This window comes from Amblyomma americanum, chromosome 5 (genome assembly GCF_052857255.1).
Source record: "Amblyomma americanum isolate KBUSLIRL-KWMA chromosome 5, ASM5285725v1, whole genome shotgun sequence".
Taxonomy (NCBI): domain Eukaryota; kingdom Metazoa; phylum Arthropoda; class Arachnida; order Ixodida; family Ixodidae; genus Amblyomma; species Amblyomma americanum.
The window spans coordinates 181,834,320-181,859,989 of record NC_135501.1 but is presented as its reverse complement, the minus strand read 5'-3'; the positions used below and the strand labels follow the sequence as shown (position 1 = coordinate 181,859,989).

Genomic DNA, 25,670 nt, shown 5'->3' with positions numbered 1-25,670 from the left:
CTCTAACCACTAAGCCGCCGCGTCGGGTCATCGATATTATTGATTTTAAATTTTCTCGAAAGAGCGCGCCGACCATCCGTCGCTTGACTATCATGCTGGCGGTTTTCGAACGCCAGAATGTGATTTCTTTATTTTTTATGCTTTATTCTTTTACACGTTCGAAAACAGAGATAGTTTGACTAGCACGAGGCTACTTTCGTGGGCAAAGAAAAGCGAATTTATTGTAAAATTTTAACAGACACGCAATTCAACGTACGTTAATTGACCCCGGGAGCCGCCCTTCGTAACTCCGCCATATTGGACTAGTTGAGTCGTCCCGTCTAGATCGCGAAAATCGTAATTAAGTCTGGCAAAGCCTTTTGACACCCCTCCACCTGTGGCTTCACGAAAAGCGCCGACGGACAGTTTTTCAGAACCTGGATATTCAAACACTAGCCATTTTAAGAAGTTCTCACGACTTAATCGCTCACTTGTTCAGACTAAAATTTTTTTAATCGTCCGTTTTGTTTAATACTACGTTTCGTGGGGGGCTTGCGAGATTACATCAAAACCATGGGTTAAGACATCACCTCCTCATGCGACGAAGAACCAAAACAAAAAGCTTTCGGAGCGTTGGCATTGAGAGCGTTACCTTTCGCCAAACCGTGGAACGAATGCTCTGTCGCCGCATCCTCGACTGAAGGGAGATGGCGCTACCAGTCCCATTGCTGCGAAAGTTCGCAGCTTTTGTTCGTCGCCGTTGCAGACGAGAATGAGTTAAGAAATAATTCTAACCGAACTATAATTATAAAAACGTACAGACCGTATTTATGAAGAAAAGTGACCGGGATTTGCCACCTCTATGTGAAGTTTGAGCACGAAAAAGACAGCAGTTAAGTGAGAGCATCGCAATCGAAAGTGCGCTGGTGCAGCCTGCCCTGAAAGGTCGCTATCGAACATGGAGGAAAAAAAAAGTTTTTTTTTTGTTTTACCCCCCTCCATGCTCTCATACAAGCGTTCGAAATTTAGTCAGCACGAACCTAGTGGTGAGCCAGGTGAACTGCTAGCACGTGCTTAAACCCCGGTGGTAGAATATAAGTGCCTGAACGAGCGCTCTAAAGGCACACGAACCCCTTTCGGTTACCCGCTGCGGTGTTTTGGCCTCAGTGGTTATGGCGCGCGGCAACTGAGCCGGAGTTTCTGAGTTCGAATCAGGCCGCGGTGGCCAAGTTTCGATGGAGGCGAAACTCAAAAGGCGCCCGTGTGCTGTGTGATGTCAGTGCACGTTAAAGATCCCCAGGTGGTCGAAATTATTACGGAGACTTCGACTGCGGCACCTCTTTCTTCCTTTGTACTTTCACTCCCTCCTCTTATTCCCTTCGCTTACGGCGCGGTTCAGGTGTCCATCGAGATGCAAGGCAGATACTGCGACATTTCCTTTACTCGAAAACAATTTTCAACCCCTCGCAGTTCTCGACGCTCTGCCAGATGGCTCTTTGCGTCTGGGACCGCTCCTGAAGCCTTACGGTTTAGAAATTGCGAAGAGAACTGGACAGCAGTAGACGTTAGCGAAAAAAGCCTGGAATATAGTTGGACTATTAGTTAACATACAGGGATAACAAGCGCTACAAATACGCATCTAAGCGATAATTACTAAACTAACCAAAACATAAGATATTTTCCGAAAATTCTCCGATGTTTACAAGGTGTTATCTCAACCTTCGGGTAAAATGGCGAGAGGCAAACATTTCGAATGCCAAAAATGTGCTTGCCTTCACCACGACAAGAAAAGGGATATCCCCACGGAAATCTATCTGCAATCGATCATTCGTACACCACTCCAAACCCGAGTGAAAGTTGTCGCATTGGTGGGCAACATGGTGGGCGATCGCAATTGTTTCTTTCTTATTGCTGAACAGACTTTTATGCCTTACAATTTACTTATTATAGCCATGAAATCAATGAAACTCTTCAACTGCTTCACATGGTCTAAGGAATTGCTGCGCGCAAGCATTACATGAGCAGGGGTGTCCGCCCATCGGACTGCATGCTACTGGAACTGCCTAATATATTGCACTTGTAACTTTATTGGGGGACATACCACCATCTTTATTAGAAAAGAAATCAAGAGTCTGTAAAATAGCTGCCACTGATAAATGAAGCAAAGCACATGTATCACTTAAAAGATAAAAATAGCTAAAATTAGTCCAATGCACTCTTTACACGACACCACAAACAGGCTCGATGGCCTAAGAGGCCGACTTAAACACTATGTGCAATAGGCTCTCTGGCGAGGGATTTCTGCCTATGCAGCAAAACAGTTATTTCTGCAAACGCACACAGGTGCATGCAAAAACATTCCCTCTCTATCCAAATACCCACCTTGCGTTCCGCCCAACTCTTTACAGAGAGAGGTAACTGAAAACAGTTGCTATTTTCTCGCGTGCACAATTTGTCAGCCTTGATGGGACGTGTGTGGAGGGAAAAAAATTGTCGTCTTCCACATAGACAGCATCCCCTTGATATTGCGCGACAATAAAACTTCTCACATTGCTGGTTGTACTTATACCAGATGTTGCAGGGAACCCGGCTACTAATAAAAAAAAGATTTTTTGGGGAAAGTGAATTTTTTTCCGGCACGAATCCTAGCTTCAGGAAGGCACCTTACTGTGCTATCTACAAGAGTGACGGCCGACGCTTCCCCTGTAAGATCCTCGTCCTTCACCAGGCTTCTCCGAACCAAGACTGTGTTGGCTCCGCTGTCTCTAGCACCAATATAGGACTGTCCCCTATTTGCCCAATCACCACCGGCATTGCTGCTTTCGACTTGGGTGTTCTACTCACTGCCTCATTTTCCAGCGGCGTTTGCTCTCCTTTCAACTGTGGAACTTCGGGTGACGTGACAAGTTCTACCCTAGAGTCGACAACGCATGCAGCTCGGTCCTGCATTCTGTATCGGCGCTCATCCAGAGTATGACCCCTCCTCTTGCAACCTTGACACACAACCTGTGTTTTTTGGGCAGCGCTACTAGTTCGACAGTCAACTGCACGGTGTTCCACCTTGCCGCAGAGAAAACACCTTACTGGCGTCACCATGTGTGAATGGCGCGAGAAATGGCCCAAGTTAGTCAAGCCACAAAGGCGAGTGTAATCGCGTTTTCAAAATTTCTAAAAAATGATTTGGCTATTGCTAACCACCTTAGACAAACCTCTAATTTCAATCCGGTGCCTACCGCTTATAGTTAAAAAGTTAACTATCAGAATTTAGTTAATCAGTTTACTAATTAATGTGGTTTGACTGTTTTTGACGCCCGCCAGGACTGGCATTACTATGCCACAAGAAGCTTCTTTTGATCTCAAAAACACTATATTTAAAAGTGAGTTGCCGGCTTATTTAAGCACCTGGAATGTAATGACACTGAAAATATTTTTCTCAGAAGAGTATTTGTTCAAATTGCTGGTCTTAAGCACCCCCCCCCCCCCCCTTTCCCAGTTAGTGTATTTATGCCTACTTCTTAAACTAACTAATATCCGGTTCTGCTGGTACTTTAATTTCATCACAGAAGTCGGTTTTCTAAACTCATTTACGTTCCCCTACAAAATGCGGCGGAAAAGTGCGTTGAAAAAGAAAAACAAAAGCATTTTTTTCGCCTCTACAGAGCTGCACTCAACCATAATTAGTCCCCAGCGATACATTTGCATGCGCATAGCAAATACGGCTTGAACTGCGCGGGTAGTTGGCGAAACGCCGCGGTTGCACAAATCTGCTTGCAGATTGGTTGACAATATACGCGCTGTTTTCTTGGAATCGGTTGTTGTCTTTCGCATTCATGCATCGAAGAGTGCTGTAGATGTTCTACTCCGAATAAATAGCACACAGTTATATTGAATATAGTATAAAATAAGTTCAGGAGGAATTCACATTGATAGTACCACCACGTCGCTCCTTTGCTGTAGCTTAGAAGTGTGTTTATTATGCACAAAAGAAAATTATAAGCGTCCAGATTGAGGCTCCTCAAGGCAAGCCGATGAATATTGAGCCTTGGCAGTTTTGTTAACAGCTCGGAGGAGTTGGTCAAAATTTTTACGGCATGCTTTGCCAGGACCCCTCTTCTTTATTATGTTCTCACTGACTCGGAGTTCGCGGATAGCTGGTGCGCCTAAATGGGGAGGAGAGAAAAAAAAACCAAGTCTATAAGATAAAATATTAGCATTTCGTTACTAGTGCGGATGATAGTTATAGGTTGCTATATAAACATAATGACAATAATCACTTTTCAATACAGCACACCTCAATTTCCTATGCGAATACTTGTGTAAGGTGGTTCTTTCACGACAGGACAATTTTACACCTTGCAGTGTTGTAACACTGGTTTCAGCACGGTAAGGTGACGGGAGGCCTGTCTGCTATATGCAGGTGCATGTTGAGTAAGGTGCATGTTGCGGTGAACCAAGCAATCCTGTAGTAATGGTAGTAGTAGTAGCACACCCATGCACGGAATATGGGTGTATTTCTTTCTCTGTGTCCTGTTTCGCTTCCTATTTAACCTTACTCTTAAGGTGTTTCGTCTCCATCCAATGGAAACTTTACCATACGTCGCCTTATCTATGCTGGTAGAGTCCGCCTGCTCTTTCGCAAAATTACGGGTGCATTTACGCATCTAGTCCAGGAATCGCTGCAGTGTATATAGCAGCGAATGCAGTGCTTGATTATCACATTCTCATTTCGTGCTTGTTGTTCATCTCGGAACATATCACTTTCATAAAAGGTGGAGTTGTCAGGCCATCGAAGAGAGCACTAAATTACGTTGCTCAATATTCCGTTCGGCCTAAATTCTAGCTCTGAAATAATTTCCTGTTTTGTCTAATTACTGAGCACCGGATCAGAACAGCGTGGCTCGTTGTTTATGTTTTGATACTACTTAAAATCGAAAAACAACAAATGCAACTTCTACGTGTAAAAATAATTAAGACACTTAAGCTCCGCCTTAAAGGGCTCAATGGCTCCCTTTAGCGATTTCTCTTCACACACTGTTCTTTGTTGGAATTCACGCATTTGTCGCACCACAGGTCCCATATTACTGTCTTAGAACTTTTTCATGCTGAGGTTTACGCTCATAATGTTGCTTCTATATACACACAGGCCATTATTAGTAATCAATACATTACACATACAATCACATGGCTGCATAGTGTTACGTTTCGCCTACGACGCGCGGTATAGCCGGCGCGGATGCAACGGACGCCGGGGCTTCGTTCAAAGTGGCGGTCATTTTTGCCCGTTCAGTGCTGCCGCAACGCCTCCCGCGAAGCGCGTCCAGGCAGGCTTCAATGCCACGTGCCTTCGTGTGTGCGTGTGTGTGTGTGCATGTTGGTGCCCACGCTTGTCAAAGCGCGGCAGCCGGGGAGAGGAGCTCCCCAACTGGGAGGCGAGGAGGTCTGACCGGCGCCGGCCCGGCGGACGCGTCACGTCACGTCTCAACATGTCCGTGCGTCGCCGTCTCGTGCGCCTCATCCCGAGCCGTTCCTTCTTGCCCTCGACTCCGAGGGTATAAAGGCAGCTGACCTGGACGCCAAAGAGAGCCTTCGATTTCTTCCGTCGAGTGACGTGGTCGCCCTGACCGGCTGCTCTTTTGCGATGCTAGAATAAACAAGTTGTTCTGTTGGCAGTCGACTCATCCTTTGCCAGGTCCTTCGGATGTTTCCAGCTGTGCCCCAGGCCGCCAGGCCAACGCTACCCTTGGGGCTTGCGACCCATTTGCAACAACTGGTTGCCAGCGGTGAGATCGCGACAACGGAGGCCAGCAGCGAAGATATGCGGTCGACTGTATGCTGAGCAGCACAACGACCATCCGGGAGCAGTGCAACGAGCCCTGTGTGATGACTGGTTGCCTGCAGCGGAACGACTGCGCTGAATTCTTGGCTGCGAGGTTTGATGAGTGCGGGACTTTCTTCTTCTGAGTTTTGCCAGGCTTTTGTCAGTGTCAGAAACAGAGCTGGTAATTGTGGTTGTCGTTGCTGCCGGGTTAGTTTGCGGCAAGACAATAGTAGGCAGTAGAGAAAGCAACATTCGGAGCAGCCATGGATTTGAAGTCGTTGCGCAAACCGAAATTGCTGGAGCTTGCAATAGAGTTGGGTCTGGATGTCTCAAACTCAGAAAACCAGAACTGCTAAGGGCTATTCTTGAGTTGGAGGCTGAGGATGACGAGCTGTCGGAATGCCTTGAGACCATTGAGGAGAGGGCAAAAAGACAGGAGCGCGAACGTAAAGAGCAAAAAGAGAAAGACGAGCGCGAACGTAAAGAGCAAAAAGAGAAAGACGAGCGCGAACGTAAAGAACAAAAAGATAAAGAAGAGCGCGACCGTCAACACGCTTTGGAAATGAAGCGTCTCGAGTTAGAGATGGAACGCGCTCGTAATGGAAGTCAGGCACACGGTGCAGGAGAACGAGTATCGTTCAAAATGACTGACCTGATGCGGCCGTTTAAGCTTGGAGAGGACATTGGTTTGTTCCTGGTTAACTTTGAGCGAACGTGCGAGAAGCAGGGGTTCTCTCGGGAAACGTGGCCACAGCGCTTGCTCACTTTGTTACCCGGCGAGGCGGCCGACGTAGTCGCTCGCTTGAAGAGAGAGGAGGCAGAGGATTTCGACCAAGTGAAATCGAATCTGCTAAAAAAGTACAGGCTGTCAACGGAGGTGTTCCGTCGGAATTTTCGGGAAAATGAAAAAGGCAGAAGTGAGTCATATACAGAGTTTGCCTACAGGCTTATGTCAAACATGCAGGATTGGCTCAAAGAAGAGAAAGCGTTTGGTGACCATGAGAAAATTCTGCAGTGTTTCGGGCTGGAACAGTTTTATAGTCGGTTACCTGAGAACGTGCGGTACTGGGTCTTGGATAGGCCAGACGTTAGTACAGTGGCTAAAGCCGCCGAGCTAGCCGAGGAGTTTGTGACGCGTCGGGCTCGCGGAGCTAAGGACGGTCAAAAGGGTGAATTTGGCTCCAAGTCTGAGAGGCCGAAGTTCACACCCATGAGAGCAAGGGGGGACACACGTAGTGCGGATGCGAGTGAAAGCAGTCCGACCGAACGTAAGGAGACGGCGGCAGCCGAAGCCGAACGCAGAAAGCGGTTCGAGGCGAGGCAAGCGCGCGTGTGTTATACGTGCCAGAAGCCGGGTCACTTTTCGGCGCAGTGTCCAGAAACAAAAACAAAAGTCGTTTTTTTGTCATTATGCAGCACTGACGAGAACATGAAGCTTCTCGAGCCTTACATGCGAGACTTCCTCGTGAACGGGAAAGAGTGCCGAGTGCTTCGTGATTCCGCAGCTACAATGGATGTAGTTCACCCCTCTTACGTAGAACCCGATATGTTCACGGGCGAGTGCGCATGGATCAAGCAAGCCGTGGAAGCTCATAGCGTGTGTCTGGCCGTAGCAAAAGTGCTTATTGAAGGACCTTTCGGAGCAATTGAGACGGAGGCCGCAGTGTCATCTATGCTGCCCCCCCCCCCCCCCCCCCAGTACCCGTACCTATTTTCGAACAGGTCCGATCACCTCCTGCGCGAGAAGGGGCTTTTGTTTGGTGAGGCTAGCGTTCAGGCCTTAACCAGATCGAGAGTTCGGGAGCTCGCTGCAAAGGCGGTAGTTGCGGGGCCGACGTTGTCGAACAATGAGAAAGGGTCCGAGGCGCAGCAAGCTGATATTCAGAGCACGTCCGAACTGAATAAAATTGAGCCTGTAGCGTTGAAGGCACCAGGTACTGGAGAGGAAACGCCCGACACGGGAAAGTTAGAAGAGCACTCTGCAGATTTGCTCATCGCGCCTACGTCAGATGGACTTAATAGGTTGCTAAAAGTCAGCCGGTCGGCTTTGATAGCCGAGCAAAAAAAGAATGGCAGCCTAGAAAACATGCGCTGCAATGTAGAGGAAGGTATCGCCAAGAAAAATGCTCGTTTTGTGCAAAGAGGTGGGGTCCTATATCGGAAGTATCTAGACCGCAGGGGAGTGGAGTTCGATCAGCTGATCGTGCCTCAGTGTACCGTCAGGATCTGTTGCGCTTGTCGCATGGCGGTTCGTGGTCCGGACACCTAGGAGTTAAGAAGACTAAGGACCGTCTCTTGCAAGAGTACTATTGGCAGGTTCCACTTACAGAAGAGGCTAGTAGGTATGCGGCGTTCATTTCACCAATGGGAACATTCCGTCCTAAAGTTTTGAGTTTTGGTTTGAAGAACGCGCCATACTTCTTTTCAAGCCTCATGGACAAAGTGTTGCGGGGACAGGAAGAATTCGCTTTACCGTATTTAGACGACGTAGCGATATTCTCCGCATCCTGGTCTGAGCATATGGCACACTTGCGGGCAGTGCGAACCCGCCTGCGCGAAGCGGGCTTGACAGTCAAGCCTCCCAAGTGCCAATTAGCACAGGCCGAGGTTGTCTACCTCGGTCACGTGATTGGACAGGGTCGTCGCCGCCCCTCTGAAATAAAGGTGGCCGCTGTGCGAGACTTCCCGCAACCGCGCACGAAGACCGATATTCGGTCGTTCTTAGGTGTCGCCGGCTACTATCAGAGTGAATTAAAAGACTAGCGCATATAACAGAGACACAGACAAAGAAGTAGACAGGACGAGCGCTTCATAATGAAACACCATGATGATGAAACACCAACTAGCCCAGCTTTCCGCCTTGATTACTATCAGAGGTACATCCCCAGGTACTCCGATATCGCGGCTCCCCTGACGGATGCTCTAAGAAAAACAGAGCCCCAAACAGTCGTCTGGGGCGAGACAAAGGAAAGAGCTTTTAGCGCCCTAAAGAGCGCCCTAACAAGCCAGCCTGTGCTACTATCGCCAGACTGCACAAAAGGGTTCGTTGTTCAGTGCGATGCTAGTGAGCGAGGCATGGGCGTTGTACTGTGCCAACGGGAAAATGGAGAAGTGGAACACCCCGTCCTGTATGCTAGTCGTAAGCTGACCTGTCGTGAGCAGGCGTACAGCGCCACCGAGAAAGAGTGTGCGTGTCTCGTGTGGGCGGTTCAGAAATTGTCATGCTACCTAGCCGGTTCGAGGTTTATCATTGAGACGGATCACTGCCCTCTCCAATGGCTGCAGACCATCTCTCCCAAAAATGGCCGCCTCCTGCGCTGGAGCCTCGCTTTGCAACAATATTCCTTTGAGGTGCGTTACAAAAAGGGGAGTCTCAACGGTAACGCCGATGGCTTAAGTCGAGGCCCCTAACGTAGGAATCCGCCTCAAAGTTGTTACTGATGTTTTTTTCCTGAGGCAGGATGTTTAACATATTGCTTTTGTTTAGTGTTTCAAAGTGATGACGTGCTTTTTAGTGCAATTTTCCCATTTTTGGACGCGTTCTGAGTGCTGCTTGACTACTGTAAGGAACTAGGCGGTAGTATAAAATGGGAAAGAGCCTGGCAGAGCTTAGTGAGGGTTGTGTCGTGCTTGCTGACTGAGCAGTTGCGTTTCGGCGTAGTTCTAACGCTTGCTGGGAACGAGAACAAAAATGGCAACTCTCCCGAAGTCACTTTGCAGTGTCCTGTGTGAACCTGAACCTGAGAACGAGGCCTTCTCTGTGCGCTGCGCTCAAGCAACGCCGAGGGACGACCGATTTCGATTACGAGCATCATCGAGCGACATCCCGAGATGAAGAAGACGAAGACCTAGTGGGTGCATACGTGTCTGCTTCTAGGTCTGTGTTTTCGCTTTTCGCTGTCTTCTCGTGTGTGGCGTGGGTCGGACAGTGCCCTCCGTGAGACCGAATGCTGACGACGCCCCTGCGGAGAAATTCCCGGCACGGCGGGCGCATTCTCAAGTGAGAAAACCCAACCGGAACCCTCAGGGGCAAGCTAGGCTTAGCTCGGCGCTGCCGAGCGAGGCCGCGCTACGCGTCTGCATGGATTCTGCATTGTCGACGACGGCTACGCGGATCCGCTGTGTTGCCACCTGACGCAGCCTCCACGTCCACGCAATCGTCAGCGCCTCTGGGCCTCCAGCCTGCGCCGTCTTCCGATGGTACGACTTTGGCCTGTGACATGGACTGCTATACCGCCTCCGTGCCCGTGGCACTCCCTCAAGAAACTGTGCCCGTCGCGCCAGTTCTGTATTCCCACCAAGGGCCGTCACCAGCGTCTGAGCCTCCTCCACAGATGCCTGCCGTGAGTCAAGGCTCTCTTCCGCCTGCTGCGAACTCGTTCCGCGTTACCATCAAGCCTACATTGCGCTTTGATATGACTGCCATCCCTGCCCGGAATGTTCAAGCCACAATTGACCATGCCCTTGGCTCTACGAACTACTGCGGGTTTGTCGTCCATCGCCCATCGAACACCATCACGGTAAACTTGTCATCCTTGATGGACGCCCAGAAACTTTGCGCAGTTACGCGGATCCCCCTGGATGACAGCAAGCATGTCCCGGTGCAAATATATTTTGCATCTGGTCCTGACACACTACGCTGCATGGTTTATCATGTCGACAGCACGAGCCCTCCCGAGGAGGTGCACGCAAATATTCGCTGCTCAACTCATGTTGTACTGCAAGCACGGCCTATGGGTCGCCGGGGCTCATACCTGCTCATCCTGCAAGGCCCGTTGACTCTCCCGAAGTACCTTACCTACTACGGTGCGATCGTCCAACCACAGCCCTTCCGACCTCGTCGTATTTTTTGCTATCACTGCCACAAAGAAGGACATATGCAAAATACCTGCCCTAATCCAGCAGCTGTGGCCGACATGACTGAACCAACAGCTCATTGTGTCCTGTGCAAATCGCCGGACCATGACATTCGCTCCCCCGCTTGTCCAAAGAAGAAGCAAGCGAAGAAGTTTCACAAGTCGCCTGCAAAAATGGATGTTCCTACAAGTAATCGCTTTGCAGCTCTCGCATGTGACGACAACGACTTTCCTGAACTTCCTTTATCTGAGCCTGCTGCTCACCATACGTCTCCTCGCCAGCGTACATATGCACAAGCGGCTCACCTTCCCGGATCAAATGGTACGCCCAAACGTCCAGTGCATCCATCACATGTGGATACCACAGATGAAGACACAGCTTTAGACAATGCAATCGCGGAGGCTCGCCGCCGACTAGACGAACTCACCCAGCGCCGGGAACAGCGTCGTTCTCAATCCTCTCGAAGAATTCTCATAACTCGGGAGCAATCATCAGAGGAATCACCTAGGGTAAGCACTGGCCCACAATCAGGTGCCGACCACCTGTTAGCCGTGACTACCCCGACAGTGGACAAGATATTAGCGCTGATGAAGCAGGTGACATCCCTCATCGTGGAAGCTCTTCGGCCTCGTCATGGATAGCGCATCATCATCGGTGGTGGTGCAGTGGAACTGTCGAGGTTTCGCTAATAAGGCCTCTGAAGTGAACATCCGCCTTCGTGACGGAAAGCTGAGGGCATGGGCGTTCCTACTGCAAGAGCATAATGCACTCCCACGCCTCTCAGGTTTCTGCGCATACCATTCACCATCTATCCCTGATCGCCGTTGCACCACCTCCTCCCTCAGCCCAGGTAAATCTGCAATTTATATTCACAGTTCAGTTCCGCACACACCGCTCGACCTTTCACGGTGGTGCAACACACGTCAAGAGGTTGTCGCCCTTCTCGTAAAACCTGCACGCACACCCCTTATTCTAGTTTCTTTTTATAGTCGTCCTGGCTCCGCATCTCCCAATCTGGGATGGGTTCGTTTTCTACGTTCTACCAACTCGGGTATCCCTATTCTAGTTGGTGGTGACTTCAACGGCGCACACACTGCGTGGGGTTACCCATCGGATTTTTCAAGGGGTTCACACATCCAAGGGAGCTTTTCAGATCATTCCTTTCAACTTTTAAACCACCCGAATACTTCTACCCGCCCACGAGGTGACCCGTATTCACCTGATTTGACTTGGTGGTTAGGCCCCGGTAACCCTCGTTGGGCTGTTGATTCTGATACTTGGGGTAGCGATCACAGCCCTATTTTTATCTCCCTCACGCCTACGCGTCTACGGAAAATACGCCGCACAGTACGAATAACATCATGGGATTCTGTACGCGCAGACAATCATTTATCTACATTCAACCCCTCTTCAGCATTGTCTACTCTATCTGCTGTTCTCGCTACTCACACTATTACCACTACTGTAAATGAAGACGACCCAAACCCGGACATACATCTCTTGAATCTGTGGGCTCTTCGTCGCCAGGCGGATCTTTACGCTACTCGTCACCCCGATGACCCTTCGGCTCTTCCTACTCTTCACCGCGCTACCGCACGGGCGCGGCGCTATGCAAAGCGGCTAGGCAGGCAAAGCTGGGCTGCATGGTGTGCCCGCCTGTCCTCTACGCAGGGCAATCGACATCTTTGGAGAGTGTTTCACGCCATGGAGCGCCCTTCTCAGGTTGCAGATTACACAGAGAGCATTCGCCTCGCGCTAAATGTGGATGAGGACACAATTGCACAACAAGCGGCCCGTCAATTTTTTCCAAACCATGACTGCACCGCTACGTCTCCACCTGACTTATCGGTAACAGAGCCCCCCGATGGGATTACTTCTGACCTCACCATTTCAGAGCTGCTGGCCTCCATTGACCGTTTAAAAACTACTACTACTCCCGGGCACGACGGCATACCTAACTCTTTATTCCGTAACTTGGAAGGGAGGGCTTTGGAAACCCTACTTGATACTTATAACGAAGTGTGGCTTTCTGGCGTCATGCCGGGAGACTGGAAGCATTCTATTGTGGTTCCAATCCCCAAGTCAGGTCAGCCTCCAGTATCTCTCTCGGCCCTTCGTCCAATTTTCCTTACCCCTACCATCTGCAAGCTTTATGAAAACATTCTAGCCGCATGCTTATCATGGTGGCTGGAATCCCATGATTGTTACCCAGATTCCCAAATTGGTTTCCGCCCACAAATTGGAACGGAGGACGGCCTTGCTACTTTGGCTGCTGACGTGCTTGACCACTCTCCACAGAGTCACCTTGTACGAACCGTAATCGCTACAGACATAACAAAGGCATATGATAACATCCTTCACTCTGCCATTCTTGCCTCCCTTCAAACTCTTGGTCTCCCTCACCGGTTCCTCCTCTCCATTCACACCTTTTTAGCAAATCGAACCTTCAGCGTGCGTGTCCACGGAAAGCCCGTTGGTAATTTCACTTCCAATAGAGGAGTGCCGCAGGGCTCCGTTCTCGCCCCCACATTATTTAATGTGGCTTTAATTCCTCTTGTTCGAGCCCTAGAGACCATCCCTTCTATCAGCGTGCTTGCATATGCCGATGATATCACCTTGTGGTGCTGTCATCCAGATGCGTCTATTCATCAGTCGGTCCTTCAACACGCGCTGGATGTATTGACATCTCGCCTCCCACCTCTGGGTCTAACACTCTCTCCTACTAAATCATGTTTCATTCGAATTGAAATAAAGCCGCCTTACGGAAAGCTCCCCCTTTAAATTTTACGGTACATAATTCTCTGATTCCTCAGGTAGAAACTGTTCGTATTCTTGGTCTTCTCCTCCATACATCTGGGACTGGCACCCCGTCGCTGACAGCCACCCGTAAATCGGCTCACGCTACTCTAGGTCTGATTCGTCGCATAGCTATGCGCTCTGGTGGCGCACGTGCTCATACGGCCCGCCAGCTTGTGCGCTCTATGCTTCAGCCACGGATAGTATATCAGGCTCAATTTCAACGTCTCACCCGCAGACAGTGGGACTCCCTTGAAGCTATCAATCGTGAGGCTATGCGCGTCATAACATATTTGCCTCGTTTAACACCCATACCTGTGCTACAGGAGTTCGCCCAACTTAATACACTCAGTGAAATCATCGACCAACGGGTGGCAAATAGAGCTCGAAAACAGTCTCTCAAACTTCATCGTTTAAAGACACTTCCACCGTGGTCCTATTGCCAGCTCACTGACAATCGCCCCACTGTTTCCCCGTCGGTATCAGCAGCGTATCTGCCTGAAGGGTGCATATTATACACGGATGCATCTCATTCTGCAGAGAGGGGAGTTACTGCTGTGTATAGTCCATCTCATCCGCATCTCAACTCTCGCGCAACTTATACTGCGGATACGTGCACTCCCCTGGCATTGGAACTTCAAGCCATTTACAATGCCATTGCTTCCCTTCCGCTCGTTCCAACATTCAATACAGTTCACATTTACACCGACTCCCGCGCCGCCCTTAAACAGCTGAAGGCTGTTCGACGAACGTTCCAGATTTCACAATCTATTCATGTGCTCTGCGCAAAGTATCCATGTCCTGTGCGCATACACTGGATTCGCGGCCATGCCCAGGATCCACATAACATTCAAGCGGATGCTATGACTCATCTTCATACATTAGACGATCCGCCACCTTCCCCTCTTCCCCCAGATCCGTTCCTGTCCCACGTTTCCGATTCCAAAGTTCTGCGCCAGCGAACACGCGCTCTAATTCCTCCGTGTTCGCACCCTCTCCCCCGTAGTCTTACTCGGCAGGAGGAGGTATCCGTGCGCCGTATTCGGGCAGGGGCGGCTCTGACACCATCTGTCCGTCATCGGTGGCGTGCCAAAGATCTGCCACTACCTGACAGGTGCCCTCACTGTGGCGCTGCACCGGACATATGTGATGTGCGGCACTTGTTGTGGACGTGCCCAGCGACGGCTGCTATCAGAAAACGGCTGCTCAGGGAGGTGGGCCTGCGGTGGAACCGCGAAAGTGACTTCGTGAAGTTGACAATGGACAACCGTTTCATTAACAACCTCTGCGACTACCTCAGCGCAACGGTTCTTCACTCCTTCTTTTAACTTTCAATCCCGTGCATTCCTTCCCCCCTTTCCTTTTTCAACTTATGCCTCATGGCACACTTCTCGAATAAAAAAAAAAGAGCGACATCCCTCCGGGCAGCGGATGCAGTCCCCTGACCATCGGGATCTCCTTCTCCCGGCGGGGCGGTCTGTTACGTTTCGCCTACGACGCGCGGTATAGCCGGCGCGGATGCAACGGACGCTGGGGCTTCGTCCAAAGTGGCGGTCATTTTTGCCCGTTCAGCGCTGCCGCAACGCGTCCCGCGAAGCGCGTCCAGGCAGGTTTCAATGCCACGTGTCTTCGTGTGTGCGCGTGTGTGTGTGTGCATGTTTCTGCCCACGCTTGTCAAAGCGCGGCAGCCGGGGAGAGGAGCTCCCCAACTGGGAGGCGAGGAGGTCTGACCGGCGCCGGCCCGGCGGACGCGTCACGTCACGTCTCAACATGTCCGTGCGTCGCCGTCTCGTGCGCCTCATCCCGAGCCGTTCCTTCTTGCCCTCGACTCCGAGGGTATAAAGGCAGCTGCCCCGGACGCCAAAGAGAGGCTTCGATTTCTTCCGTCGAGTAACGTGGTCGCCCTGACCGGCTGCTCTTTTGCGATGCTAGAATAAACAAGTTGTTCTGTTGGCAGTCGACTCATCCTTTGCCAGGACCTTCGGATGTTTCCAGCTGTGCCCCAGGCCACCAGGCCAACGCTACCCTTGGGGCTTGCGACCCATTTGCAACAATAGCAGCATGTCACCCCGACGGAGGTTCTGCTCAGAGAATACTTTATTTTGCTCGCGCCATCTGTTGGGCAGCGTCGTTCATCAGATTGCGAGGGATTTCTGGTGGGCGCCGCAATATGCCACTTCGAGCAAGAAGGATATAAGGCACATACATGCACTTGGCTACTGGCTGAATTACTATTTCCAGAATTAGAACTTCTCTAATTACACACATATTTATAGCATCAACTCGTAAGATACCACTTAGCGTGGAACACGACATCTCATACTTATAAAACCCTGCTTCTACCTATGCCATATTACTATTAGGGTACGCTGCATCACTGCAACAAAAATCATAATTTTAAAGGAAAGTGCGTAGCCTCGCCGGTAGTACGCCAAGCTGTAGACGGAAGAGTCGTGGTATCGAATCCCGGTGTAATCTATTGAACTTATGTAAAATCAATTACGTTATAATTCTGAGTCGCTTGAGACATGCAGCGGACATCATTTCACGTCAAAAGTCCTCTTTCGGCATCCACGCGTGAGATGGGTTTCTGGACACAACGCAGGCGCCATGTTTCGCCTGAACTGAGCCTTAAAGTTATCGCCATAATATTCGTCCCAGTTAAGAAATTTAGCACCAATGTGCATATAAAGAAGGTAAACTCTTACGAGTAGAAAGTCTGTGCTTAAAATAATGCAACCATAAATTTCGGAACGATTAACATTGTGAAATATATTTTTTCCCGAATTGTCTCAGCACCTACACAACGTACATTTAATACATGAAGATTACCTCAATGACCTATCTTTTCTAAAAGAATGCTGTCGGCAAAATGGACCTCCGCTGTTAAGAGTTAGTGACGTTGTTTGTTCTCTTTCACAACCTTTAAACACAAACTACATTACACCTGTGACATAAGAAAGATGTGGCACTATTGTTGCCGGCGGGGGAACGGCTCGTATACTATGTGAACTTTCTATTTAGTTTCCTGATTTCACAGTGAACCTTTGAGACCGTCATTTAATCACTAAAGCACAGTAAGCCCTACAAGGATACATAAAATGATAAACGTAGTTTAAAGGACGATGCGTTTTTAAAAGGCTACGACTGTGGTTGCTGAGCATCTGATGTACGTATTTTCTGGTACCTTCTCATATGTATATTTGGCAACGTCATTACATTATGTCTGCATAAATTCGGAGGTTTCGTCCGAGTCAACCGCTTTCTCCCCGTCCCTAAAAGACACTAGAGGGATATTTTGGGCATTTCTCATTGATCTGATTGATGCTGTGAGCATGGCCTGTTGTCAAGCAACATTCCGGAATGTCGGTGTGGCCCTTTGGATTGCTGAAGACTAAATATTTATTTTGGACGGTTCCATAAAAATACGTTACAAACAACGGCCGCAGACGGATCGGTTATTAGTTTTTATAGTCCTTGACGTCTCGTTTCTAACGGATTAAGGTGATGTTACCGTTCTTGCATGATTCAGGTTTGGTCGCGGCCGTCCGTCACTAGGCAAAAACGACAATGATGTTTTCTAGCACAATGACCTGAACGTGCTTCAAAAAATCAAGCTACCTGATCCTCAGCTGCCACTTCTACACATTGTATTGCTTACAAAGAAGTTAATACTTTCCCATTCGTTACTTGTGAGATGTCTAAATCCTCCACGCCACTGCCTTTGTCATTAGCATCATAATTATTTCGGTTATTGTGGACGCCTGCGTACAATTGTTCAGCAGTTTTAACTGTCCTAAACATATGTAATCTTATAGGTAATTACAGTTCATTCCCAACACCGCTCAACAGCTTTTGCGCTACATCCATTTGGACGCTGCTCGATCCTATCCATAAAATGAGGTCTTAAGACGTTTTCTTTACGCTTATTAATTGGCTTTGGCACTTCTTCCGACTGTGTACTATCGATGGGGTTAGAGGCTTTCACACATTGGTATTTCTTGGCAGATCTTTCGTTTCGTTTCGGGCATCTTTTCTAGCTACCTTATATGCATTTGTATTCCGCATTCTGGAATATAGAATTTTTATATATCTGACATTTTTCATTCATATCCTAAACTGCAAGGTCATCACTTTTGCTTTAAGAGGATAGATCCTGCATTTACGCAATTTCTCATTAACTGCGAACTCATTCATCATTTTCTTGGTGACTAGTTTCATTTGCTCCCTATTCAAATCTGTGCGAACTGGAATCAACCGTCCTGTGGTAGCGATGAGCGCACAGTGTGAACTCTCATTTTTACTTCACCGTGCGGGCTCTTCCAAGACAACTTCCGTTTTGCGCAAGAAGCTGTTCATGATGCGTAAACTAGTCAGTATTGAGAACTCTGCTAAATAACCCCCCCCCCCCCTCCTTTCTGTTCCTAGAACATACGCTGTAGTCCAGCTTTGGTTGGCCCCTGGCAGCCTCTGTCTGCCTTGGCACTAAAGTCGCGCGTCAGTACAGCGTGCTGTGTTTTTACTTACTCAATGACGACTGAGAAAGCATTTTGACTGTCACTTCAGTATGATTGGATATAAGTATATAGCTTCTAACACCTTCAGTTAGTAGGTCGTATTAGCTTCATTATAATAGCAGCCACCATCTTATCAACGCCATGGAACTCCTCGTCGGTGTCAGCTATAGATTTAGTGATCAAGAATCCCGAAACCCAAAAGGTAAACGATGACAGCATAGTACGTTTCTGCGTTTTGCATATTATATGCTATGTCTGTCCTCCTAGCCTCACTAAGCCCTATGACTTCCAATATAGTACCTGTTAGTTTCTAGAACAAACACTGGAAGACTGGCCCTTTTGGTTAGGGGTCTAGCTAAACGCTGCTGGGTTGAGCTTGCTGTCATGCCTCGTTTGGAGTCAGATACTAAGTACCCGCAGCAGCGTCACAACTTCGAAATGTGCCTTGGTCAGTTAGTTGCTGCTGAGCCGCTGGGGACTGAAGCCAGGGGATTAATTCATCTATTATTATAGCAGCTGGTGTCCAGATACTTTGCAGGGGGTCGAAATACTTATAATAAACGGCACATCTCCAACCAAAAAAACTTTAACTTCGAACCCAACGTTTCGAAGCCTGCTCGGCTCCTTCATCAGGGGTGACTGAGGGCAGTAGCAAACGTCTTACTAGCATAGGTGGCAATACTGACCTACTGGCATAGCATGCTTGTGAGAATATGGCTGTGCGCCACATCAGCGTGATATTGCGGGCTTTACCAGGGACATTTTGTGTGCTGATCGGTCCGTTTCAAAAGAGTCGTCGGTAGGGAAGGTCAGGGAAATATAAACATTTAAATCACTTGAAGACCTTCTGAACTACGGCCTTGGTATGAGCAGCGGGTGTAATTCGCTCCTAAGCAGCGGAATTTGGATGCGATGCCTAGTGCCTGTGGTGCAGTCTATTGCTTTTGAGTCTTAAATTTGGTACACTGAATCAGCCATTTTAGCTGTCCTTATAACTTACAAATTCTGTAAAGGCAAGGAAGTTTCGTTTTTTTCTCAAATATATCCTGCGAACAATTAGAGCAGTAGCCGAATTTATGTTTTTGCCATTTAGTGATACGAATGCCTGCATTATGCCCACTGTGACCATAAAGTGGGTAACGTTACGCATTTGTCATCATGTGGTCCCATTTTGAGCTCCTTGAATGCAACAACGTAGTCTTACAATTCCTATCATGTCAGCTTGTGTCGCTTTTGAGCCTAGGTTATACGCTGGTTCCGCATCTATTAGTAGACTCCTCAGCACAGGCTCAGTTAGGGCATTTTACAGTGGTAAGAAATCATCTCAATGCAATGTAAATAAATTTTATTAAGCGTGGTGTCTCAACCCTTGTCAGTGCTTATATATGTGTCTGTTTTCTTTTCGGCTGCAAATTATCAAACCAGCGGTCCATTTCAGAACTTCTCGCGTATTAAATATTGACTTAATGACTTCTTGAATAATATTTGTGGTACATACCTGATTTGAACGGGATGACGGTGAAAACGGCGCAATAATAGGCTTTACTTGCATATTCTACTGCTTCAATGCCCAGCGGCTTGCCATCTGTTTAAGAAAACAGGGCTTTAATTGACCGAAGACAAAGTGAAGCATCCCGTGTGAACACATTCTTTTCGGCTGATCCGAGAAATTGAGAGCCCAATTCTGCTATGCCACCTGTGAACGCCGACGTTTATTGCTTGTATAAAAACGCGGCCGCTAGGACAAGGCACCCAACCAAACCATGTGCATTCCAGGTGGCAGTGGTGACACAAATAGATAGAGTGCTGTAGTTTGGGCCTCCGCTGCCAGCTCTCACTCCAATGGGTGCCATTTAGTAGGGACATGCAAATTTTAGAGTCTGGCCACATTTCCCCATGCACTATTACGATTTTTGGAAACAAGCATGCATACTCCTGCCATTTACGGGTCGGCCTCAGCGAAACCTCTTAGTATATTTCAATGCTAATGGTTTTCTTTGTTACCTTACGCGGGCCCAATACATTGCCAAGCTGTATCATTCGGAAGGAGTGCAGTCTTAACGGGTGAAAATTGTTATTTGAAAAATTAACTCCATCCAGAAAAACAAATATTTCTACTTACTTGCATCGTAAAGAAAAATAGCATTGTAGAGCTTGTCTGCCGTTGCATTAGCATTAACAAAATCACCTCTCATTAGTTCCGGCTTCCAGGAGCTTAAGGAAAGAATAAGTGTCAACAATCAATAAAACCAATCACTTTCAAAACAGGCAAGAAGCTCACCTGCGGTTGCTAAATCTGCGAAAGAAAATTTTTTCTTCGGTTATGTTGAACTTGACGTCATATCTGCATATGGTATCGCCAACATCCTGCTTCTCTGTTGTATTATAAACCCACAACTTTCGACTGACGTTCATAAACTGGAATTTGAAAAAATTGCGGTTATATCGAGATCTCAAAATGGGGGATTTTAGTGTGTAAAAACATAGTTGAAACCATTTAGTGCGCATTTACACCGTAATCAAAATACCCGAAATTCTGTTTGCAATGGCTAGATTTTTTTCTGCCGGAGTCTTAGCACCCGTTGTGAACGTAGTATCTAAATGCCAACGGCTACCGCGTTCTTTTTCTAAAGGCATTGCTACAAGCAACGGCTATGTGAATCTGCTGAGTATTTAGACGAAACTAAAAAAAGCGACTGAGTACGGGCAGGCCGATTCTGAGTATATCTTCGCTCCGCACAATTTAAAGACCGAATATAATTTCTCTCGCCGAGATCATAGGAGGAGCTTAATGGAGAATAAAAACGAAGGATATATGGTCGCGGTTAATAAGTTATTGCATTCATAAGCATGCCGCACATTCGCGCACAAAACAGAGGAAGCTGCACCTTGTATATGTCGTCGTGCCTGTACAATTCTTCCTGTTCCGTGCTTGGTCTTATGAACGGGAAAAAAATGATAAGAAAAACCACCTGCAAATATTGCGATACAGCCATAGCTCCGGTCATATGAACTGAGCTCACTCAATTTAATATTGTGCCAGCTTGATTTATATAGAAGCCGGTTCTTAAACAATTCACGAAGCTGGAATGTGCGCGCTGATATTTAAGTTCTGCGTGCGTGGCGGAGATTTTGTTAATGATTTGCTAGCCATGCTGGGTCGTATATCACTAATATGATAAAATAAAAAGTGTATTTAACAGATCCCATTTGCCTCTTTCAAAACACATCAAAAGGTCGATGAAAACAAAATGACGACGACCTCCTTCAAGTACATCTTTACCTACCATAGAAGAGAAAGCAGCTAGAAGGTACAGAAGGGGTGGCAGAAAGCAAAAGAAGACAGTCGACTCAAATAATGCGCAGTTTGCACTTGCCAACATGTGAGCAGCATAATCTATTTAAAAGGGCACTCCAAATATAAAGTGCTCAGGCCAACACTTGCCCCAGGCTTGAAACTGTCTAAATGGCATCGTAAATCTCGATGTACCTGACCTGTTGTCTGAAAGCTAGTCCCGAGTCCAGGAAGCTGCTACAGTACGCAATGCCTGCGTTGCTGTTGGCACATTTGCTTGGACAGTATCGGTCCTCATCCTAGTTTTGAAACACAAAAAGGTTTCTGGAAAGATTTTGCCATGCCGTACGCATATATCGTGACTTCTTTTCGTACAGCTTACATTCGCTCAGCTCGTTCAGCAACAAACTGCAGCGTTGTAAACCCACTAAGCACAGCGTAGTTTTGATCTCCTGTTAAATTTAATGACATGAGCTTGACGACACAAACGGATGTTTTTATTTTTTTTAGAGCACTTACCTTAAAAGTATGCATCCTTAAAGGCACTTAATAAAACTTCTTCCCGCGTAGATTTGCCAAAAACAACTTTATTACATAGTAATAGAGCTGTAATCATTCTTCTTGCAGTTCTTGACACGAGTCTAGAATACACTGCACAGGGAAGCAACCAAATTACAGCAAGCAGCAGAAGGGAACATAACATGAAAAAGGACTCACGTCGCGAGATTTGTTTGAGTGCGCAGGAGGTATCGTCGTAATTATGAAACAGGAAGGCGATGACGATAGAGTCGCTGAAGCCAGGCCATCTCGCAGGCTTTGCTTTCAAAGAGGGTAACACAACCCCTCTCAAGTACCAAGTAGTTAAAAAATTGGTACCTTATTTTTTTCCTTGTTGTAATAGCAAAAATTAGGTCTGCTTATATGCATACCTTGCAAGTGACATGCATGACGATGTACTGTAAATGAATAATTAAAAATTACTTCTAAGAAGCAAGTCGTCATGAAACACCTTCACAAATTCCGGCAGTGAATACATAAATCCACCTCTTTAGTTCTTTTTTTTTTGCTGATAAAGTTTAAATTTATAGAACCTATTTTGGTTAGGACAAAAACTCATCAACAATACGTAATAATCACTTAGGCTTCTGGCGGGGTGTTACTGTACGGGGAACAAACAATATGAGGAGCGTTCAGTAATCATATGAGATTAAAATTTTTTTCGGGATGTACGAACGAAACGGCGCAGTGAAAAGGCAGGGAGTTGAATTTCAGAGAAAAAACACCTGAAAAGGGAGTTATATATAAATTTGGACCTTCAGTTGACCCGCTTTGTGTCCAAGCAGTGCGATTTCTTTACCTGAATAGTAGGCAGGTAGCTCGCGACAAAAGCCAAAAGAACGAGTCTTGGAAAGAATAAGTTTAGCAAGCCGAAGGTTTGCAGTACATGGGGCACTAAGATGGTCTTCGGGGATCGCTGTTGCAACGTGTGGAGTGCCTGTGCCAGCCAACTCGAATAGAACCAAACGAAGCTACATATTTATCGCAAGGCCAATTAGGCTCACACGTTTCTGTTGTGATAAACTGCACGCCATGAAAGTATGGGTATCATAGGCGCCGCTGGAGAGCCATTTTTTGCTGTCGAAACAGCAAAAGCTTGTGCACTAAACTTTTGAAGCATTGCAAATATTGAGCTTAAAGTGGTACGGACACAAGCTTTCGGATTTCCGATTCTTTTGCCTTCGAAGAGGAACACAGGCCTAGTAAACAACTGTGTAGAGTGAATGAATAATCATGGCTTGATTTTGTACCGACAATCTTGGTACCTGTTGGCGCCAGCGCCTAGTGCCGACTCATGGCACGGTCGATCGGCCGACCTTAGGGCCACATTCCTTATGACGCCGGCGTCTCCTGCAAGCACTGGTTGTTACTGCGAATAACCACTGGGTTCTGTGATATGACTAATTGGGGCAAGTGCAACTTGACGTTTTTCGATGCAGGTGAAAGAGCCGAGCGACTCCTCTTGCAACGTTCAATATAATATTAAGGTATGTTACACTGAACGCCTGCTACTGAAATTTGCATTGTAGAATATCATAGCGCCCCAGAAAGAAATAATATCGTTTATTTGCTGCTACGAACTGCAGAACTGCTTCATCATGGCCACGTGTTCCGTAACGACCGCCTAGGTGTATAGTGCAACGCCCGCCTACGTGGCAGCCTTCCTTTTTTCCGCTCCTTTTTAGTTGGCTAAGGAATCCCAAGCCACCGAATAAACCACGTTCCTTTTCCATAGTCATTCCTCTCGGTTGGGTCTGACCCGGCTCCGCCACCGTCCCGTTAACCGCCGTCTGTACTGTAACGAGCAGGTATGTAACAGTGGCGACGAGGGTTCACCTAAAACAAGCGTCTGCCGACAACAATCAGGCCTCGGACCTTCCTGCAACCATGGTCTAACATCTACCAGAGTTTGGCGACAGCAAATGTAAGCGCCTGTCGTACCTGGTAAAAGTCGATGCGCATTTTGAAGATAACCAAGTAACTGACAATGTAAAAGAAAAGCACCCTGCTTGGCACTGCACTACTTTCGAAAACCATTGATAATTTTCGGAACATGTTGCCACAAAGAAGCCAAACTCGATGAGCTATCAGTCAGTAGTAGCGGTTTAATAAAACAAGTACTATGACCCTACACCTTATTACCGACAGCTACAAGTTCATTGACCGGAAACGGCTGGAAGGGGAGCCTGTGCAGGCTTTCACTGTCGAAATCCGACGCATTCTTCAGAAATACAACTTTGCAACAATCCTGGACATGATGTTCAGGGACCGCGTCGTATGTTGCATGCGCTCGAAGGACCTGCAAAAACAGTTGCTGTAAAAAAAGCATCTAACACTAGCGGAAGCAGACACAATTGCGTTAGCGTCACAGAATGCTGAGCTTGATTCCGAGAAGGTAAGCCACGGAGCAGGCTCTACTGATGTAATGCTGTTTAAGACGCCACTGCGTCGCGTACTGGAACGCGAGTGACAACATGTACAAGCGTTGTGGAAAGAGCGGTGATGAAAATACCACGTGCTCAATGAGTCCTTGGCACTGTTACAGTTGTGGCACACTTGAGGCCAAAGTGCCCCAAGGCGCAAAACCGATCGCTGAACGTAACAGCGAACGCAGATAGCAATAGCAAAGATTGTGCAGCCCAGCTATGGTTTGTAGCGGTGGATTAACTGTTGGTGTCACCGTTTAGACATGGACGCCTGGAATGGAATCAAGCTATTAATGAACGTTGATACCGGATTGTCAGTGTGTATCGTCCCTGCACCAAGCAAAGAAGCGCACTACAGCCGAGGTCCTTCGCACGATTTTCAGTAGGTTTGGTCGGCGCCACACAATTATCTCTGATAACGGCAAATTAAAAATGAAAATTGGTTTTCAGGAAAGGAAATGACGCAGTAACTATGCTTTATATCTTGGTGTACACCCGAACCGCGCCGTAAGGAAAAGGACAAAAAAAAAAGAAATGAAAGAAGAAAGGAAGAACGAGTTGGCGTAGTGGAGGTCCCGGGATTAATTTCGACCACCTGGGGATCTTTAACGGGCACTGACATCGCACAGCACACGGGCGCCTTTTGCGTTTCGCCTCCATCGAAACGCGGCCGCTGCGGTCGGGTTCGAACACGGGTACTTCGGCTCAGTAGACGAGCGTCTTGACTACTGAGCCACCGCGGCGGGTTATAATGCGACGCCTTTTACTGTTTGGGAATTCTGCTGCACGTTCGAGCGGAACGGCATGACATACCTTCGAACGCCGTCGTATCACACACAAAATGACGGTTTGTTCGAAAGAAGGGTGGCACAAAGCATGAACGATGACCTTAAAAGGTGCTCCGGAGGCGATCTACCGAAGGCACTGGTAAGCATATTGTGCAGTTACAGAAACACGCTTCTACGCTGCAGGTGCTCACCATCGAAGATGTTACTCGGATACAGACTGCGCTCAAGACAAGATATGTGTTTCCAGCCGAGGTGCAATACTGTCAATCAGGCACAGTCACGGGAAGGCGCAAGCGGGAGCTTTGCCCCAGGTGGTCCGGTGTACAATCGTAAATATGTCGGAGGCGAAATGTAGACTCCAGGCATGGTCGTGGCAAGCGCGAAACCGCAACCCATGGAAGTCGAGACAAACGGAGTTGTTCACTGTCATATGTATCTGCTCTGAACGAGAAGCAGCAACGGACACAATGGAACATCGACTGCACCTGCTAGACCCGGATTACGTGCGGTTCCACACTCGTGTCCCAAAGGGCTCTGGTAAAGGGGGCGCGAGACGAGGTCTGGTCGTGCGGTGTCCCGGACTAAAGTGACAAACAATGTAGCAGGGTCTTCTGACTCCCAAACTCTGTTTTTGAG

The 25,670-nt window shown here is 47.8% G+C and overlaps 1 long non-coding RNA gene across 1 annotated transcript; it reads right to left on the bottom strand.

The window, feature by feature from the left end:
- Nucleotides 1-3,928: 3,928 nt before the first annotated feature.
- Nucleotides 3,929-20,992, bottom strand: LOC144135383 (uncharacterized). The gene is made up of 5 exons (XR_013315489.1): nucleotides 20,856-20,992; nucleotides 20,249-20,385; nucleotides 20,090-20,181; nucleotides 19,466-19,552; nucleotides 3,929-4,139 (listed from the first exon to the last, which is right to left on the bottom strand). It is a non-coding gene; the product is annotated as an uncharacterized LOC144135383 (long non-coding RNA).
- Nucleotides 20,993-25,670: the final 4,678 nt, after the last annotated feature.